This window comes from Varanus komodoensis, unplaced genomic scaffold, assembly GCF_004798865.1.
Source record: "Varanus komodoensis strain SLA01 unplaced genomic scaffold, ASM479886v1 scaffold32, whole genome shotgun sequence".
Lineage (NCBI taxonomy): Eukaryota > Metazoa > Chordata > Lepidosauria > Squamata > Varanidae > Varanus > Varanus komodoensis.
In genome coordinates, this window is record NW_025335798.1 from 9,210,330 (window position 1) to 9,230,704 (window position 20,375).

The following is a 20,375-nucleotide window of genomic DNA, read 5'->3' on the forward strand; positions in this document are numbered from 1 at the left end:
AGCCGCCCCGCAGTCGGGAAGTGTAGCCCAGAGAGTGCCTCTCCATGCGGGCGGGGGCGTTTTAGCCTGAGCCTAGCAAGGCCCGAGTCACCGCTGGCCACTGCAACACACCGGCTCCGTCTGCTTTAAAGAAGTTCTTCCTGGGCTGGCCTGCGAACACGGGTGTCCCGAGACATTTTGCAGCCCTAGGCCAAGGGCAGGTTGGCATAGCTTTCCATGCCCCTGCGGAATCCAGCTGGAGGGGCAGTTGGTTGTTCCTTTAACACTGGCAACAGGATGGGGCCCCCGATCACACCTGAGTGTGGCAGGCAGGCTGAGGGATCGTGCCACACAAACTGCTTAATACCCCAAAGAAGCAGAGTGACAGGGGGACCAGCCCTTTCGCCTCCCTTGCATCTGCTGAGTTGCCCCACTTTGCCTAATGATGGGGCCAGGCCTGTCCTCAGCCACGCTCCCGAGGCAGCTTGGTCACACTGGTGAGGAACACAGAGGCAGATCATGTCGGCCTAGTGAACAGCCCCAGCCTTCGGTGGGTGCAAATGCCCGGGGTCGTTTGAAACAGTGAAAACTTCAAGGGAACCTACTTGCTGTCAGAGAGCTGGACACATTCAAACCACGTCATCACCCACCCTCAGGAATGAGTATGGGTTGTTGCTGAATTGTGAGTTGTTGAAATGCGGGTTTATCAGGTTGTCTGAAGCCAACTGGGGAAACAAAACCATAATTCACAGCCTCATCACAAACCATGGGTTCTCTTCCTGGATTTTTGTGGCTAATAAGTCATGGCTTCTTAGGACAGTTGGGTTCAGACAACTTAATGCGCCCTGCCCATGCTCTGTGGTGCTCCATTATTCAGCAGCAATTAATCAGGGAGCTGAGGTTGGCGGACTGGTAGTCGCAATGAGGTGCTGGGGACAGATCTATGTGTACGCCATGGAGCCTTCCCTGTGCGCTCTAGGCGTTCCCCATCCACACTGTTAATATTCAAATACCAGTCTGATCCATTTCTATAAAAGTGGCCATTTTGCCCATCCCTGTGGAAACCCCCAAAGAGTTTGTTACATTGCATATATTCAGGCAAAAGTGGACACAGAGTCCTGTGGAGAATCCTAGAGAGGGAAGCTTACTGATAAACTTGTTGGGTCTGTTATGCAATGTTACGGGGCACGTTACGACCTTCCGGACAAGCTCTATGTCACAACCTTTTGCTGTCAGAGGTGAGTACACAGGCCAGGGCCTTCTCAGTAGGCCCTGCCTCTGGAATGCCATCCTGTACGACTGTCTACGCCAGGGGTCTCCAACTCAACTTACCTGGGGGCCGCTGGAAGTAGAGTCTGGGTGAGGCTGGGCCGCAGCAAGCGGTGGTGGTGGGCCGCTCATCCCACGGCCGGCCCAGGTGCCGCCAGCGCTTTGAAGCCCGCAGGGCCCCTCCCCCGTGCCCCGCCCGTCCCAGAAAGTGGCCCGCGGGCCGCGAGTTTGAGACCCCTGCTGTACGCCCATTCCTGGTGCTTTCAGGAAGACTGTTCAAATGGTCTTTAGGCTTGTTTTTGATATTTCCTGATAGAGAGGGGGATTTGTTTTCATGCTCTTCATAATTTTGGTTTGTCCTTTTGATACTTTAATTATTGTATTATGCTTTATGAACTGCTTTGAAGGGCTGAAAGGATACACGTGAGGACTGTACAGCTAGTGCCCAGATTCTCAGTAACCAAGTGACCACAGTACCAAGGCACAATGTCAAGAGCCAGTCTGGTGAACTGCTCCGGGTGTTGAAATGGCTTGGGGAAGATCCGAGATTAAGTCCCCATTATGTCACGAGGCTGGGTGACTTTCAGCATGACCTACCTTACAAGTTCATTGTGAACATAAAAAAGGGAGGCTCATGCAAATGTAGCAAATACATAATAGGCAATAAATAAATAAAATTCATGTTCTAAGTTTCAAAAGGGATATACAGATCTATGTTTACCCAAAGACAAGTGTTAAATGCTGGAAGCATTTGGTTGTGTTTTGCTCATTTTCTTCTATTCTTTTCCCTTTAAAGACCGGATCAGGTGCTGAGTGCAGAAGCAGCAAGCTGAGCATTAGGCTGATCCACTGCAGCTGCCACCACCTCTTTTCTTCCAAAACCTTCTAGGCTTGCAAGAGGGTCAGCTTATTGGAGTATGGGCTACTCAAGACAGCACTCTGGGGCAAGGCAGAAGGCAACAAGGCCAGCCCCCCACCCCCGCCCCCCAACATAGTGGGTTTGCCAACATAGCTTTGCTTCTGGCAAAGAAATTAAAGTGACAGCCACTGGGCCAGCCCTGTAGCCAGGGTGGGACAAAGGGTACACCGCTGTTCCAAGAGCAGTACTTTGCTCCCTTCCCATCCCTGGATTTGTTTGGGAAATTGACTTTTTAATTTGTGACATGACTAGACGGACAATGGCAACCTCCATTAGCACAATGGCAACTTGTTTTAAGAGCAAATGTAAGAATAGGGCCTTCTGGAAAATTCAGTAGATGTAGCAGGACAAATGCACAACAGAAGCCTTATCTGAAAGAGCCCTCCCCCACCCCCAAAATTTGCTCATCCAGGACCTTTCCTGACTGGTTGGATTTTCATGATCACAGGCACCCTAAAATTGCTTAATGGGTCCTGAATAAACAGCCGGTATAAGTAACATGCTCCTTGAAGAGCTGGAAGATTGCTCCAACATTGTAGCTGGACTCCAACCATGCAGTTATGTTTGGATTCACTGCCTTCCTGAAGCTGGTGCAGAAATAACCATGCCAGCGGCTTTTCCAAAGTCAGGAGAGATTAGAGGGCATGCCAGGGGAATGAGGGGGGAGATGAGGGCAGAGCCACTAAGATAGACCTGTAGCTGGTACTGCCTGAGCATCTTTCCCTCCTGCTCCAAAGCGCCACACTTAATAGTCCAGATGCGTCCTCCTGCAATGCTCCAAGTTTGGAGGGTTATGGGAATCCCAAGAGGATTGTACTCTTGGAAAGCAGTAATCATACTCACAGCCATGATAGGTCCTTTTCTTTCTTTTTCTTGAGTACTTGATGTTCAATGAGAAGAGCCCTGAAGGAACAGAAACACCACTGTGGACATTATAGTTGGCTGGCTGGTTACCTTTACTTATGATTTTCCCAATGTGTGCAGCTCCACATGAGATCTTTTCATGCCTTTTTTCTGAAAGGATTTTGCAGTTTTGTGCTTCAGAAAGGTTTCTTCCATGTTCATCAAGCATTTTATAAACATATGAAATGAAGTCTTTTATTCAGTAAATACAAAGTTAGAGACTCAGTCACACAGTCTTCAGCAAGAAATTTATAAATGTTGCTCTCAGTCCCACTCTCTCTATATGCTTGGTTATGGCTCCATTCTAATGCACTCTTCCTCTGTTTTGAAGCCTGTTTTAAATATAGGTGTTGAGATACAAGTTTAAAACGGATTTTTTGAGGTAACAAACTCCGCACTAGTTCTTAGTTAGCATGAGGTATTTCCTTGTTCACTGTGTCTTTGACAGCCCTTTTTTAATGAAACAAAACATGTTGTCAGTCATTTTATTCCCAGTGTTCATGCTACATTTTCTGTCCATTTGGCCTCTCTATAACCTATTGAGTGCATTGACACACTCTCTGCATCCAGGACCAAGAGAGAAGATCACTGCCCTTCCCTTCCAGTCACCAGACCCTGCTTTCCTCTGCACCCATCAGCAGAGGGTGGACTAGAGTGCTGTTCCCCCCTGCTGCCAAAATGCCTCGCTGGAAATGTGGCGGCCCTGCCCTACAAGGAGGGCCGTCTGCAGGGCTGCCTCGACCCAGCCAGCACTGCACAGGGTAGCTCCGTAGCTCCTTGCTGCCTCACCAGAGCTCACTGGTGATCGAACTCACCGCAGCCAGCCCTGAAACGTTGTGCACGCTGAATAATCAGAAAGCTACGTGGAAGGAGCGATGGCAGGGCAAACTTGTCCTGCTGCTGCTCTCTTCTGCCATGGTTTGGCTGGACAATAGCCTTTTGCAGCACTCGTAAGCATCAAGGCCTCTTCGCCTTAGATATCTTCTGCCAAATGAAGGGGATCCAAGTAACGAGAGAGGCAAACTGCATGCCGCATTGGATATCCAGCACAACCAAACAGTAAAAACACAGCACAGCCTTTTCATATAGAATTGTGACTGCTGGATCAAAATACTGTGCTTTGTTTTCATCTCTCTGTTGGAAAATAAATAAATAAAGGTTTATACAATTGGTTTGTGTGTGTGTACATTAAAGCATGCTAGTAGGACAGCACTTGATGGGAGGGTATGAATGCCAAATTTCATTTGCTGCATACAAGCAATCACCATTTCCGATGTAAATACAATATTTACATTTACAATGCTGCATCAGTGGTTACTGAAGTTGGCACAACTCACAGGAAAAAGAATTATTTAAGGATGAAGAACAAATACTGTTATTGCCTTAAGCAATTTCTTTCTCTGATGTTCTCTAATGCCTTGACCAAACTTAATGCAGGGCAGAAACAGAAAATTGCAAATTGGCACATGACATCAATGAAGGTCAAAGCGCTTGCTGAGATACATGCTTGAGCATGTGCTTCCTGTTTCTTTCAAATACATTTAATAAAACAGCCGTGCCCCGAGAGTACTGGCATGAGAGAAGGCATTTGCCCACATATTTGTGGAAGAACACAAGATAACTGCAAAACACTAAATGCCAAGAAGCTGTTTCAATTTAATGATTCAAAGTAGTACACTTTAATTAAATTTAAATTTCGTAACATTAGGAAGTGTCCAGTGCGCAAATGCTTCTCAGCGCAAGAGCACTCAAGGAGCAGAATCTATTTGCACACTGTCTACCCAAATTATAAGTGGAAATCTTATTCAGCCACCTCTCTGGGTTATGAGATTAAATTAGGGCCTTGGGCACATGTGGCAGTTTGAGAAACAGTCCTGGGCCCCACATGGGAGGCGCAGCAAAGGCTGGCACTGGAAGACTGAGCATGAGGAAGAAGTGGAGTTTGAGCCGCAGCTCAGTAAAGGTCCAGTCCTGTTGACTGGGGCCCTGATGACCATGACCCCTGGACTTGGAGGCTCACAAGCATTCAGTGCAGAGCAGGAGAAGGACAGAAGCGAGCTGCTTCCCAGCTCCTTGTGTTCTGCGTCTTAGCTGTATAACCAGTTTTGGCTTCAGAGGGGGAAGGAAGGAGGTCAGAGTGCCATCACGAATCCCGGTAGTCCCAGGCGTCTCCTGTCCTCACTCCCCAGACTGCCCCCTTTACTTCCTCACTGAAGTTGGTCTCCTGAGCTTGGAGAGGAAGCAGACACTGTTCTTTCCACACAGGCTGCAAAGCGGGGAGGGGGAATCAGTGTGGATTCCCATCTCTGAGGTTGTCTCCCACCTTGCGTCTAGGACTCCAGATTATCCTGCAGCCCTGATGTCTTAGGGGCATGAGATTGCTCTCTAAAGAACTCCTTGGAACCCAAAGTTTTCCGTACCAACAGAAACCCATTTCAAGTGAGAGGAGTCAGGCACCTGAAAAAGATGTCTGTGCATGGTGTTGCCTCCCTTGCATTAGGGTACTTCTCATGCTCTTCAATGCCTTTTTGCCTGTTATATGTGCAGGAAGCCATTCTATGCCCAGTACAATAATCAATCGAAATCATGGTATATCTGCACCTCCAGCTATACATGCTATGTATCACCAGCCACACAGGAGTAGCAATACTTATGAAGTACAGCTCCACACCCAGGCCTCTGTGCTTGCTCAGCTTAAGTGACTGAGTCAGGCATAAGGGCAGCGCACGTCTCTAATGCGGTTCTCTAAGGCAGGGTGGATCCGAGTGAGGTGGCTCCGGATCTACTCAGGCAGGGTGTGTGAATGCAGCCCTTCGGAAGCTTTAGCCTACAACTCCCACCATCTTTCACCATTGTCTATCATGGTTAGATGAGGAGAGCCAAAACATTGGGGGCAGGGGTGGGGGTGGGGGGCATGCACAGGATGCCCATTTCTTTGGGTACTTTGTAATAGATTGGCAAGGATTTCAAGTTGCCAGGTGTTTGACAATAGCAGCAACAAAATGAACCTCTGTCTTAAATGATTCCAGTGAAATGGACAAAGTGTGAAGTAACTAGGAGCAGATTTTTATGAGGAAGGACTGTAAACTTCATTCCATTCTGGTACTCAAATACATTCCTAGCTCAGAATTTCTTTAATTTAATAATCCACAGCCCTGACTCTGGATCCCAGAATTCTAAGTTAAAAAATACACAGATCTCACAAGCCTGAAGTGCAGCCACCCAGACCTTCCAGGTTAACCCAAAATGAATGCACACAATTGTCTTGGGAGCTCATAACAACTTCTGGAACAACTTCTTTTGTCAACCAAGATCACCTCAGCACCCCCACAAGGGTAGGTCTGGACATGGCTGTGCTGAGATGGTTGAAAAGCCTGCAGCTTTCCTGAGTGCAGAGCTCTGTCACAGATCCGCTCAGCATGAAGAGAGGGACCCATGCAGAACGCACCATTGGCATCAATCACGGAGCAGGTCCTAAGAGTTACAATCATCATGCCATTAAAAAGAACGAGTCTTCTGGCACCTTAAAAACTAACACATTTATTCTGGCTTAAGCTTTTGCAGACTATAGCATACAGCTGTGTGACGTGTTCTCAAGAGTTTTAGGTATATAAATAGTATATATGATGGAGGGAGAGGTAAATGCTACAGTGAGAAGGAAATAAAATGCAGTTAGTACTGAGATTTGCAATGGCAATACTAACAGAAGCCTTTCACAAAATGGCCACCGCTAACACCAACGTCCTGGGACTAGGTGAGCCAATCAGTCTAGTAAGGGAGCCATCCTGTGCAGGCTTGGACAGATGGAAAGATGCTGGGAATTGTAGGACTTTTTACGTCTAAACTTGAACAAGACTGCACCCTGTGTATGATAACAATCCTTTATCCTGATTAAAGCCTCTGCCAATAGAATTAAACCTGTTGATGAATTCTGACTCAGCCTTTTCTCACCTTAATCTTACTTTGAAGTTTCTATGTACACAACAGCCATTTTAAGGTCAGTGAAAGAGTGTCCTGGAAGGCTAAAGTGTTCTCCTACCAGTTTTTAATTAATGCCATTTCTGATGTAAGAACCTTTTTCCATAGAGGCTGGCTTGTTTGTCCTATGTAAAATGCAGAAGGGCATTGCTGACAGCAGATGGGATAGACTGCAGTGGACGATGCGCAAGTAGATGAACCTCTAATGTTCATTAGGGCTCCATCATTAGGTATTGTAATTGAGCTTTCAGGAAAGATGTTGCAACAGAGTTGGCATCTGGGTTTCTTGCATGATCTAGTCCTTCCATTTATATCTTTGTTCTGCAATCTATTGTTGCTGGTAAAGAGCTGTTTATGTTGAGGGTGGGGGTGCTGTCTATAAACAAGTACAGGCTAATGACTGTCATTTTCCCCAAGCCAACACAAATAAATATTCTGTTGGCCAACAAGAAAGATATGTCATGGAGGGAAAATGTCACCACCACTTCATCCTGTTTCTGCTACAAGTAGGAATACAGAGGAGTGATTAGAGGGGGGATTTGGCAGTGTGTGGAAGTCCGAAGTGAAAAAAAAAAGCATGGTCAGAGGAAATGTTTCAGAGTTATGAATCCGGCTGTAATTCAGAAAGAGACGGCAACTTCACATGGACCCTGCTACATTGCATAACCTCAAATAATGGTATTTCCAATAATTTGCCTTGGACTGTATCCCCAGTTTGGACTGAACAAAACCTGATAACCTCTTGGAGTTGTAGATGTGTTTATCATACCACCTCTAAAAACACATTGTTCCAAACCAAAAGAAAAAAAAGTGGGAAGAATTTCCCACTTCTCCTTCCCATCCCAAGGAGCCCCTGGGAACATCTGGTGGAGCAGGACCGGAAACTGTGTCCTTGTGCCTGTGGACTTCCTTTGGTGCCTTATGTGCACGCACAGACACGCAGAGTGGGCAGACGTGCTGTGGTGGCTTGCATGTTTCTGCCCCATCCTTCGGGCCCATCAGGGTGGCATGGCAGTGGCCGGTAATACTACAAACAAAGACGGAAAGAGAGGAGGACAGAAAGAGGGAAAGACAGAAAGAGAGGAGGACAGAAACACAGAAAGAAAGAGAACTAATAGTACTCTGGCATTTGTTGTTGTTGTTAGTTGCAAAGTTGTGTCTGACCCATCGCAACCCCGTGGACAACATTCCTCCAGCCTTCCTGTCCTCCGTCATCCCCAGGTGTCCACCTAGGCTCACGCTGACTGCTTCAGTGACTCCATCTAGTCACCTCATTCTCTGGCGTCCCCTTCTTCTTTTGCCATCTATTGTTCTCCAGCATTAGACTCTTCTCCAGACTCTTCTTGGCTCATTGGTGACCAAAGTTTCATCTTCAGTATCTGGCCTTCTAAAGAGCAGTCAGGGTTGATCTCCTCTAGGACTGACCGGTTTGATCACCTTGCAGTCCAAGGGACTTGCAGGAGTCTCCTCCAGCCCCACAATTCAAAGGCCTCAATCCTTTGGCACTCAGCCTTCCTTATGGTCCAACTTTCACGGCCATACATTGCAACTGGGAAAACCATAGCCTTGACTATACGCACTTTGTTGGCAGGGTGATGTCTCTGCTTTTTAGTATGCTGTCTAGATTTGCCATAGCTTTCCTCCCCAGGAGCAAGTGTCTTTTAATTTCAGGGCTGCAGTCCCTATTTGCGGTGATCTTGGAGCCCAGGAAAATAAAATCTGTCACTACCTCCACTTCTTCCCCATCTATTTGCCAGGAAGTGAGAGGACCGGATGCCATGATTTTAGTTTTCTTAATCTTGAGTTTCAAGCCAACTTTTGCACTCTCCTCCTTCACCCGCATCACTTTGTTGGACAACCAATTTCTGAAAGCATCTGGAGGGTCACAGAAACAATTGTCCTATCCATACACACACACGCACCTTCCCAGGTGCATCTTCCTGGGAAGATGAAGTGCATTTTAGTTATGCTATTTTTTTCTTTTAATAGCTTTATTTGGCTTTTAAAGTTTATATAATAACTGCATGTTCTGGAGAATCAACAAATCATCCAAACTACAATATGTACAAGCTAATACACCACCACTTCCTCCAGTGTTCCCTAATTCTTCCTATTGTTCTGTCAACAGTGTATACCAATCTTGTTTGAGCTGCTATTTATACAACTGCACACAAAAGGGGGAACATGTTGGGATCAATGTTGTTATGCTCAAAATGTTCTCTGTCGAAGGATATGTGCATGCCCATTCCACATGCATACCAGCTCACACTGATGGTGCTGAAGGCTGACTTAACATCCCTGTGTTTCTTTTGAGTCTGGCAGGAATTTAATAATGTCCCACCTTAATTTCACAATTGAAAAGCACTTTATAATGCTTAGCACAAATATCTGAGTCAATGTTTAACATTTGCACAAATATGAAGCTGAAATATAGACAGTACACCTACAGTGATCAGGGTTGATCTCACTTTATAGCAGCTTGATTTATGTCTTCAACTCCTTCAGAGCTGAAGAAAAGTACTTTAGAATAACAAATTCCCCAGTGTCTCAGAAGGACCCACACTGTATATCAGACAATGATATATGAATGGAAAAGACCGCACATATATATACCTGAAATACTCCTCTGTCTTTTTTCAATTCCTTATTTCTTCTTCCTTCCCTATTCTTCTACTCCCTTGGAGACTTAAAGTACACTTAAGCTACTATTTCTAATTTATTAAAATCTCATCCACCCTAAAAAATACATTCTCTCTTTCAGGTTGCTCTAACCTGATGAAACACAGATTACGTCAGTAGATAAGCATTAGAGATTCTCAAGGACAACTCTATGAATACAATCAGCCATTTTGCACTAATATCTATAGATGGGTGGGAAACAGATAGCAAGGATTTTAAAATTGAGGTGTACCCTTCCTGTTATCGCAGTTTTCCTACCCAGGTTTAAATAGACTGTGGGTGTTATTGAGGGGAAGGGAGTGAGTGATGCCAACACAGGCTTTCCAGCTTCTTAAGGGGAAGCATCACTTGCCACATAAAGGCCAGTGTTGGCACTAGGACAGTGGAGAGGGTGGCATCTGGAGGCCTAAGCAGAGGTCTAGTGGCAGGTATGTAAGGGCCTCCAGCGAGACATGCTGAATGAGACCCCTCTGCCAGTGAACCTGCCTCCTCACCGCAGCGGTCACTGCCTCATGTCACTGCTGCTCCTCTCTTGCATCATTGCTGCCACAGGTGTGCTGCACAGACAGGTAAAGATCCCATGAACAGCTAGGCAGAGGTAGTCTGTGCTTCTTCTTACCACCACCGCTATCTGGGCCGGAGCAAGAGGCAGGTGAGCAAGCAGGTTGCACACTTGAGGAGGAGGAGGACACGTCCAGAACACTCTTGCCCAGAGAACACTGCTGCGGTTTTGCCAGGCAAAGCAGGGAAAACTCAGATTCCTGTGGCATAGAGTTGGGCAGGCAAGGGGCAGAACAGATGGACCTATCAAGAGAAGGTTAAATGAAGCTAAAGCAGAGAGATATGCATATCTTAGCATGGTGGGAAAAGAGAAGGTGTGACTTCTTTTATTCATAATCACTTGAAATTCACCAAGGGCAGTAGTTATCTGGGTCTCTCAGACTTATGACCATTATCACAGAGTGAGGCTAATCACCTGTATGAGGACGAATGTCACAGGATGCCCAGCAGTTTCTGTTCCATACAGGCAAAGGCAATGATGAGGACCGATAGCAGGCTAAGTTGTTTGGCGACTTCTTGAAACAGTACCAAGTACCATTGCAAAATTAGGCCTTGAAATGGCAGGCAGTCAAAAGTGCTTCCCCATGACTCTAATTCTATGAAAGAAAAGAACAAACACAGACAATGGCAGGGGAACTAGAAGAAAGAGGGAAGGCAGGGAAGCCAATTAAATGTTGGGCATCTTTTGCTTGAGACTATAGGCCAGAAAATGCCCCTGGCTTTTAGCTTGGCTGCAGGACAAAGACAAACCATGGTGCTTGCAGCCCAATGATTTTCACAGTCCCACCACTGCTCTCACTACAAGGCACTGGCCTCCCAGATCTCCAAGCAACGTGCAAAGATATATAGCAGCACTGCTTCAATGCACACGACATCGAAGTCCTCCAAGTGTTTCAGGCAGATAGCCAAGTGGTTTGCATCACCACTGGATTGGGCGTTGCCGAAATGCATCAAGGGATGGGTTCACACATCCTGACAACCAGCCCTGCAAGTAAGTGTGCAGGGAATGGCTTGTGAAACAATCCGTGGTACACTTGATGGATGATCCGGCTGACTGAGCTTCCCCCATCCTTCCCCTCAGTTCTTCAGGTTGTTCTGCAGCAGGACCTTTCTTGCCTGCCCTCGTGGTCCTGACTGCAAGCACTTTTGAGCCAAAGCATCCTTCCCCCTTTTACTTTTCCGGGTGTAAAAAGCTCCTTAGAGCCCCTTTGCACAACCAGAGGAACAGAAGAAGCTGTTTCATAGCAAGCCATTGGTCCATCCAGCCCAGAACTCTCAGTAAGATTAGCAGCAGCAATCCAGAGGAATTGTTTCAGTCCTGCCAGCTTGGAGTTGCCAAGGATCAAGCCTGGAACTTTCTGCAGGCAAAGCGTGTGCTCTCCCACTGAGCCAGGCTGTTGTTACATTGCATTGAAATCATACTTCCTTTTCTTCTTCTAAGGAACCCAAGGGCACTTGCATAGTCCCATTGATCCTCACAACAACAACCCTGTGAGGTAGGTTGGGCTGAGTGTCTGTGACTGGCCCAAAGCCACCTGATGAGCTTCATGGCTGAGTGAGGACTACAAGTTTGACACTCAAAGCAAGATTTCTAGTCTTTGCTGCCAGGCCTGATCAAGTTGCTTGCTGCCTCTTTCTCCCTCTGCCCTTAAGAAAAACCTCCTCATGTCAGTGTCCTTCAGACAAACCCTCCAAGGAACATATCTCTGGTTGGCTCCTCAGTTCTTTCTAGTGTGGCTGCAGCTGTGGCTGTTACCTTGGAAGCCATATACCGAGTGGAGCTGGTGGTTTTTAAAGTGTGGGGACTAGATCATATACAAATGCTACACAAGATAGTACTAGCACAGTATTCACAAAAAAGCACTTTGTCTGCATGTGGAAGCACCCTATGTTCCTATAACTAGTTCTGTTCATGGTGAGTGGAATGTGTGCCTGTAAATCAATTTTAGCATATGGTATGAGTGGTTTTCAAACTTGTATAATTCCACTTGCAGAATAAGCTATTCCAAGCAGCATAATGTCCGTCTTTCACTTGCAGTAGGCGAGACTCCCAGACAGGCGGGCAGATGTTTATCCAGGCACAAAGATTGTTTTGTGTTGTGAATACATCAGATGGGAGTCTCTCCCTTCTTACAAACAGTCTCTTTCAAATTAAGATTACTTTGTTTGTTAGGAAATTAACCCAGAAATATTTTGTAAGAAGCAGATGCAATTCTCTCTGCAAAGATATAAAATCTACCCAGTTAATTTTGAGAGAAGACATCTTCTGTTACTCATCATTTTTTGCCTTTTGTAGTGTCTTGGCATCATTAACACTAAATTGCAGTCAGGTAAATGATCTAACCTAAAATTCTGTCAGATTGAATGCCGATAAGACAAAAGAAGCTGAGATAGCTTTGGTTGTCCTTCATCTCCCATTAAACTGGACATGGCTGAGAAGCTGAAAAGTCTGTGTCAACATCATTCACTCACTTCCTCCATCTCAGTAATCCCAAAAGTCAACTTAAACTGGGCAGCCTCCAACAGTGATATACGGTGGAGCTGAGATCAGCTGTTCCTTCTGACAGACAATCAACTGGCTTGGATCTAGCATAGCATCACGTGAATTCACTCAGAGGTAATGAAACTGCTGAGGAACCTGCTTCACTCTCTGACAAACACATCAAAGGGCATCTGGGCAGCCATTCATTTTGAAAACTTCATCTTCCTTGCCCTGCTAAGGACTTGGAGTAATTTGGATTAGATGCATAGAAGTCCTTTGTCTGCTTTATATTTGCCAGCCGTGATGAGGAGTGAACTATACAATGTATTTGCAAGTAGACCCAAATGATTTAATTCCAGAGGCCTATTCTGGATGATGTTGGAATCAGAAGTAGTAGCTACATCATCAGTCGTCGTAACAGAAGCTATGTCATCAATTGTCAACATTATCTCAGAGTTACCTCAGGAGTGCAGCAGCTCCGGTATGGGTGCCACCAAGGTAACATTGCAACAAGCCCCTGTGAGCGTAGGGGTGTTAGGTAAGAAGGGCTAGTAACTCTTCTTTCTCTTTGCCATTCCACAGAACAGAGGTGGGAAGCTTGTGGTGCTCCAGATGTTTTGACCTACAAGTCTTACTAGCTCTAACCAGCATAGCCAAAAGTGAGATATAATGGGGGTTGGAGGCCAAAACTTCTGGAGAGTCACAAGCTGCCCATCCCTGTGTAGAACAAGTACGGTTTATAAGAACACAGGAGGTGAATACACCTGCCTATAACAGAAACGTTCAGGAACATTATGTTAAGACCCAATGTTAAGGTTCGGTCAAAATAATATCTTCCAGATACAGAATCTTCTGAAGTCATGATGCATAAAAATGTTTTAGGTTGTGGTATCTTATGCCCCCTTTGTCTTTATCCCCTCAGAGCTATGCAGGAGGAAGTCCAAGTATCTAGACACTTGAGGCAGGTAATTCATGTTTATACTCACGAAGAGGTGCAATCTCTTGTCATTGTGTCTGGCTAGATGGTCTCTGCATTGCCTCTTCCCCTTGACTTATTATGTACGGGGAATGAAGCTGGGGAACTTCAAAGTGAAAGGGAACCCTTTGAGCCAGTTCATTTCACAACCCACCATGGCTTTTTGGCATATGGCAAGCACAATCTGCATCATCACTACCAGACCACGGCTTCCCATGTTATCTGAACCCGGGCAGCATGGCTTGTTGGGGGATTGCCACCTTTAAATAACACATGGGCTCTTATAGGGTTATTTGAAGGATGCTTAACTTTCCAACAAACAATGCTACTTGGGTTCAGATGACCTGAAAAGTCCTGGCTGGGTGGTAATTATGTGAACTGTGCTTAGCAAGCATTGAGACTTGTACCAGGTAACTGTGGGTTGTTTTGTTTGTGCAAATGGACCCAGAGTGGTTTAGTGCAGGAATGGGGAGATGAGATGGGCCTCAATTTCCCACTGATCTGGTCACCAGGTAGCTTTGAGTAAGTAAACTAGTACCTTACAAAATGTTGACAAGATACCTGAACTCTTCAATGGCCAGGTGATATCCAGTTGTAATAAACAAAGAAAGCAGCTTGTCCTTTGTGAATCTGTAGAGCAAGACTGATGGAGGAATTCCCATTTCCTTTAATATTATTCTTTGTCCAGTCCATTTTCTTTCAGGGCTCATTCAAGAATCAACATTGCTCTTATTTTATTCTAGCTGTTCTTGAAGGTTATCCCTGCTTACTTGTGGAGACTCGCCCTGCATTTACATGGGAATGCCCAGGTTTAGTTAACTGGTTTCCATTTCTACCACAGGCATCTAATGATATGTCTTTAAAGCAAACACACAAATCCAATAACTTATTTTACTCTGCTGAAACACACAAAACCCATAGATAGGTTATGGTTTCTAAACAGTTGGGCTAAGAAAGCTTTGAAGTTCTGGCAATCATTCTAGAAGCTTAGGGGTCATAGACAGTTCTGGGTTGCAGATGCCCCTCTGCAAGAAAAAGCAGGAAAAAACTGGCAGGGAGTGGAAATTAGTGGCAAGGAGATTAGAAAACTAGTCTCCTATTTTTAGAATAGCAACAAAATCATCAAGAGTATTAGCCCCTGGGGCATGTCAGTGATGACTTAACCCTTTGGAGTCCAGACTTCACATGGCTTAGAAGTGGAAGTTTGAAAAAAAGACTGATGTGAACAAACGTCTGTTGAATAAATTTACACTCCCATGTAGCATTTCTTTGCAGTACTTATAACCAGAACAAGGAATCGTGTTCAGCTCAGGCAGTGTTGCAAGCAAACAGAGCTTTAAATACGGCAACTTTTATATGCTCATCCACATGTTTATGAAGAAATAAGTTTTATGTGTACAGTGGCAGGTTCCCCACTGTCCCAAGATGTGATAAATTTAGGTGCTAGTTTCCTTTGGAGAAAAGTTCACAAAGTAGTTATGGAGTCTTTGTCTTATTGTATTTACAAAAATACAGGTAATGCTGATGCAGTCCCCCAAACAGAGGGAGGTAAACCGTGAGGGCCCAAAAGGGTAAATGCTAGGACCAATGCTTATTCATATTATTCATAAATAACTTATTCATAAATAATATGGAATTATGAATGAGCAGTGAACTAGCCAAATTTTGTGATACCAAATCATATAGGGTGGTTGAAATAAAAAGGGACTGTGAGGAACCAAAAAGGATATCTCCAAACTGAGAAAATAGGCCTAAAAAAAACAGAAGAAGAAAAGTGATTCAATGTAAACAAGGGTAAAGCAGTGCATGTTGGGATGAAAATCCCATTTTCAAGTATAAGCTGATGGGATCTGAGCTTTCCCCTAAGAAAGAGATCCTGGGGAACAGCTTAATGAAAACATCAGCCTAGTGTATGGTTGCTGTGAAGCAGGTGACTCCAATTAAGAAAGAACTGAAAATAAAACTGTCAAGATCCTCTTATGCATTTTTATGGTATGACAATTCTAGTCATTCAACCTAAAAGAAAGCATAGTGTAAGGTTGGAAAAGCGCAATCAAAATGATCAAGAAGCTCGAGTAGCTACCCTGTGAGGTAAGGTTACAACATCTGGAACTAGTCAGCTTAGAAAAGGGGAACTATAGTGTGGAGAAAATGGATAGGGAGGCATTTTTCTCCTCCTCCTTATACACCAGAATGCAGGCTCATCCCATAAAACTGATTGGTGTGAGATTTAGGACAGAAAAAAAGGAAGTACCTCTTCACATGGTACATGATTCAAGTGCAGAATTTCCTTCCACAAGATGTGGGGGTGGCTAATAATTTGAATGGCTTTCCAAGGGGACTGGGCAAATTCATGAAGAAGGCTATCGAAAGCTCAGGTATCCGAGGCAGCGTGTCTATTGCTGGGGAACTGTGTATTAGCCATAAACCTGTTTGATGAAATTGGAAGGAGGAGGCACAATCCGACAAAAAGCTGGTTGTGAGCGGTAGCTCACTCTCATGTGTGCTTGGCTAGAACGAGACTCTCTGCTGAGGTCAACGGGACAAACTCCCGTGGAGGTGCGCTAAAGCTCCAGTCCCGAGCATGCCAGCAGCCAGTCAGTGTATTCAGATGCTGGGGCTCAGAACAGCAGCTCTAGGAGCTGCATCCTCCAGCAATGCTCACAGTCGTGTTGCCAGGATGCGATGATACAGACTGCTAAAGGCTTTTCTGTTGCTGTACGAAAAGGCGCCAACGCGCTGGTTAAAATACTCATTGCAAAGTGCCGTCATCCAAAACAAAAAACCCACTAGCAAGAGATCACCATTCGGTTTACAGGATATGAACACCATCGTAGGTGTAGTTACCTGAATTAAGATCCATTCAGCCCTGCGGTTACTTCTACTGCAGTGGTTCAATGTGGAAAATACATTGCACTTTAAGAAAATACTTTCAGCTAGTGGAAGCATAAGCCTGCCACTTTTAATTAGAAATGCAAATAATCCTGCAAAGGTTACCATTTAATCTGTTTGCATGAAGTAGGAATTCCATGAAGGAAAAGGAAAGAACTAAGTAGCCAGCCTCTGGTCGACGATTGTCCTCATACTTCCTTTATACTAGTCTGTTACAAACAATAGTAGAACGGGCAAGCCTTATTATCCCAAGAAGGTTTCATCTGTTATGCTGACTTTCCAACAGATGATTGGCACTGAAGCTCCAGAGGAGCACAGTACTAGAAGCTTGTTGTTTTCCCCTCCACTAAACCACTGCGCCAACCCTGCGCCTCAGAAGGGAGCCCTGCTGAGCTAACTCTCTTATTCTCAGGGTCAAGTCAGTGGTTTCCTGGTGCATTCAGGGCAAGACTTCAAGGAACAGGTCCAGAGCCCCATTCAGCAGGTGTGAGGAAGAGAGCTTCATGTCAAGCAATAAACCCATTACCATTTAAGAGGGGCTCCTGAAGAACCATTAAGTCCGGTGTCAAAAATTGTATGTCTGTACAACTGAAAGGATTGCATCCCTGAGGATGAATGGGGTTTACTTCTGAGTAAGGCCATTTAAGGATTTCTACTTTCTTGTAGAATAGTATGATGGCCAGCTCCAGAGTTTTAAGTATATTTTACAGTACTTTTTGTTACCACTTAATTGATCCAAATCCTTTTCCCCTTCATTTTTTCTTGTTAAAACTGGATTTAAAAGAGAGTTCATTATCTCACCCCTTACTGGTCCACTCTTTCCTCACTAATTACTCATTACTACTTTCTCTTTAGTGCTCTTTCGCCTCCAGATATATTTGTAAACAGCCTGGTTTCCAACCCTTAATCCTTTTGACCATCCTTAAGTCATTCTGGTTTGGACTGCTTTTAATGTTTTCTGTTTGCAAGTCTTAATTGACTTTTCACATTCTCAGTGTTTAATTTCCTACTTTATTAATACTGCGAATACTAAGATGTACTGCAGCCCCCATTATTGGGATGCTTCAGGAAGATATAATTGGCCTAGAGCCGGAGGTGACTGGACTGGAAGAGGAAAATGAAGCTTGTAGCAGTGGAAACATTAAGCAGGAACTGGTGTACTAAAGAATGCACATACGGAGCACACAAAGATGCCCTCCACCCTGCCAGTGTCCTTAGCACCTCCATGCTAGGAAGAAGGTCAACAGGGTGCATTTCCTAGCACCATCTCCATATCGATCAGGCAAATCTGTTGCATTTCTTCCCTTCATGCTCTTCAAGCTACAGAGCCCTTGCCTGAGAGAAGGCAGAGTGTGACCTTGCTCAGCTAGAAATGCAAAATCCAGACGCTTCCTTGTTCCCATGTGCTTACACCTTTAAGAGCTGCCTAAAAGGCAGAATGTTATCAGCTGTGGCTCCTCCACCTGCTGAAGCAGCAGTGGGGGGGGGGGTTATTGCACCTACTCGAAAGGGGGAAGCCAACGCAACCAAAGGTGAATGTTTTCAAAGCCTAACTCTATGCATGTTTAGATAGAAAAAGTCCTACTGCTCCCAACACAGTAGGTACACTTAATAATATGCATAGTTTATTTCCTCATAACAATGTGAATAAGAACACAGACGTTGTGATAATTAACCTCTGTGTTTGTGTGCATGCTTGCCACTAGAACAGCTATGTGGTTAGGAACACACCAACAGTACTAGGTGAACTGTCAAACCTTTGCTCAGTGAGTAAGCCTTTCACAAGTTCTGCCTCCAAATTAAGTCATATTTTAAAACATTTCTGCCTGCACCTTTTAACATCTCATCGTTATGTTTCCTTCTTTTGATTGATGCTTTGTTGATGATTTGCTTCTCTGATGGACTGGTGTGTGAAACCTCCAGTGCAACTCGACCAATGGCATTAGCTTAATATGATATGATTTTCCTGCCAAATCTGTCCAAGGATTGTATAATTATATTCGATCCAGGAGAAGCTCAGTAGGAGTCCAATCCTGAAATCAATTACTTATGTCTCATGTCTGTGTGTATTCCAGTATACTTTCTCATAGAAGCATATGGGATCTAAGGTGGTCTTCCTGAGGTGTGTTCAGAGTTTAGGGGGAGAGCTTTCTGGGGCAGATGCAAACTTTCCCATGCCCTCACCACCAGGGTTGATGAGGCAGCTGCCATAGTCTTCAAGGAAAAGATACCCTTGTCCTGAGACACCAAGGCATGTCGGGCCATTAAGTTCTCCTTCCCAAAACCTCAACAATGATCATTAGGGCTGTACAAATGCAGGAGTGAAGACTCTCAGATCCAGGGCCTAAGTCTGGCCCAGCTGGGTCCCAAACGGATCCTCTAGCTTTTCCAGATGGCCCCACCTCTTCCCCTGGCCTCTTTCCTTTCACACAACTGCCCAAGGCTTGGATGTTGCCCATTTTTCTTCCATTCCAACAGCTTGGGATGCCTCACATAAAGCTTCACTAGTGGCAGGAAAAGCTGCAAGCTAAACTATTCCATCAGGTTTAGTCCCATCCGTTTTTCCTTAGAATGTGGTACCTGAGAGCTTCTCCGGAACTGCACCTGGTCCTCTGGCTGAAAAAGGTTCAGTAGCCTTGCAGGTCCCTTGGTGTGACAGTTCCCACCTCCACTGTGCTTAGAGAGAGCCCGTGATATGTGGGAGTGTTGCAGGACAGGGAGAGGCAAACAGTAGCTGATCTGGGATTGAAGGTAAATTGTAAAGCTATACATGTCTATGGTGCACACCTTAATGTGGGTATGTACATTATGTCCTATGGTTTGTTTCTCTTTGAGTTTCTTAGACATGACCATTTTTGCTCTTCTTCTTCGTATGCTTCCTTGGATCAGCTGTGGACATGATGGATTAGAGTAATTTATTGACCAATTCTGTGGCTGTTTCTTGTTGACTCCATTCCCTTGCTGCTGGTGTGTTTTTTCCCAAGGCACAAGAAGATGCATTTCTACCTCTTACAACAAGTACACTGACTTGATGCTTCTTTAACTGAACAAGTCAAGTACATTAGTTTGGAGTCCTCTGCCTATCCTGTGCCTATCCAGGCAAGCGGGGGATGGAGATAATTTCATTTCTGCTTCTCTATTTAAAACACAATTGTGTTTAAAATGGTTCCTATCTAGCTGAATTACCTTTGAGGGTGCAAGAGGAGGAATGGAAAGGCCGTAGGCTATGGATACTGGATACCGAATATTGTGGGCTTTCCCCGGCACTCAGCACTGAAACTTTCCTCATCTGTCTTCTTTTACGAAGCTGCAATCAGGGTGTACAAGAGACACATTCAGTGATGGCTGGGAGGGGGTGGGAGGGAAAATCCATGACTGGGTCTTCTTTTTCATGATTGTAGTTCTGTCTCTGAAAAGAGGAAGAAATTCACAGCATCCTATGACAACAGACATTTCTAGGGGCCATAAGTTTCCTTTCTTAGTGACCTTTTGGGTTGGAACAACTAATAGTTACCAATAAATTTACTACATCAGTGGCTAAGAATGAGGGACTGGGACTCTGGAGATCTGGGTTCTTGTCCCCACTCAGCCATGGAAGTCACCGGGTAATTTGGGGCTAGACACAGACTCTCAGACCAACCTACTTAACAGGGTTGTTGTTGTGAGGATAAGAATGGGAGAATTATTTAAACCATCTTGAGTTTCTTGGATGGAAAATAGGGGGAATATAAATATAA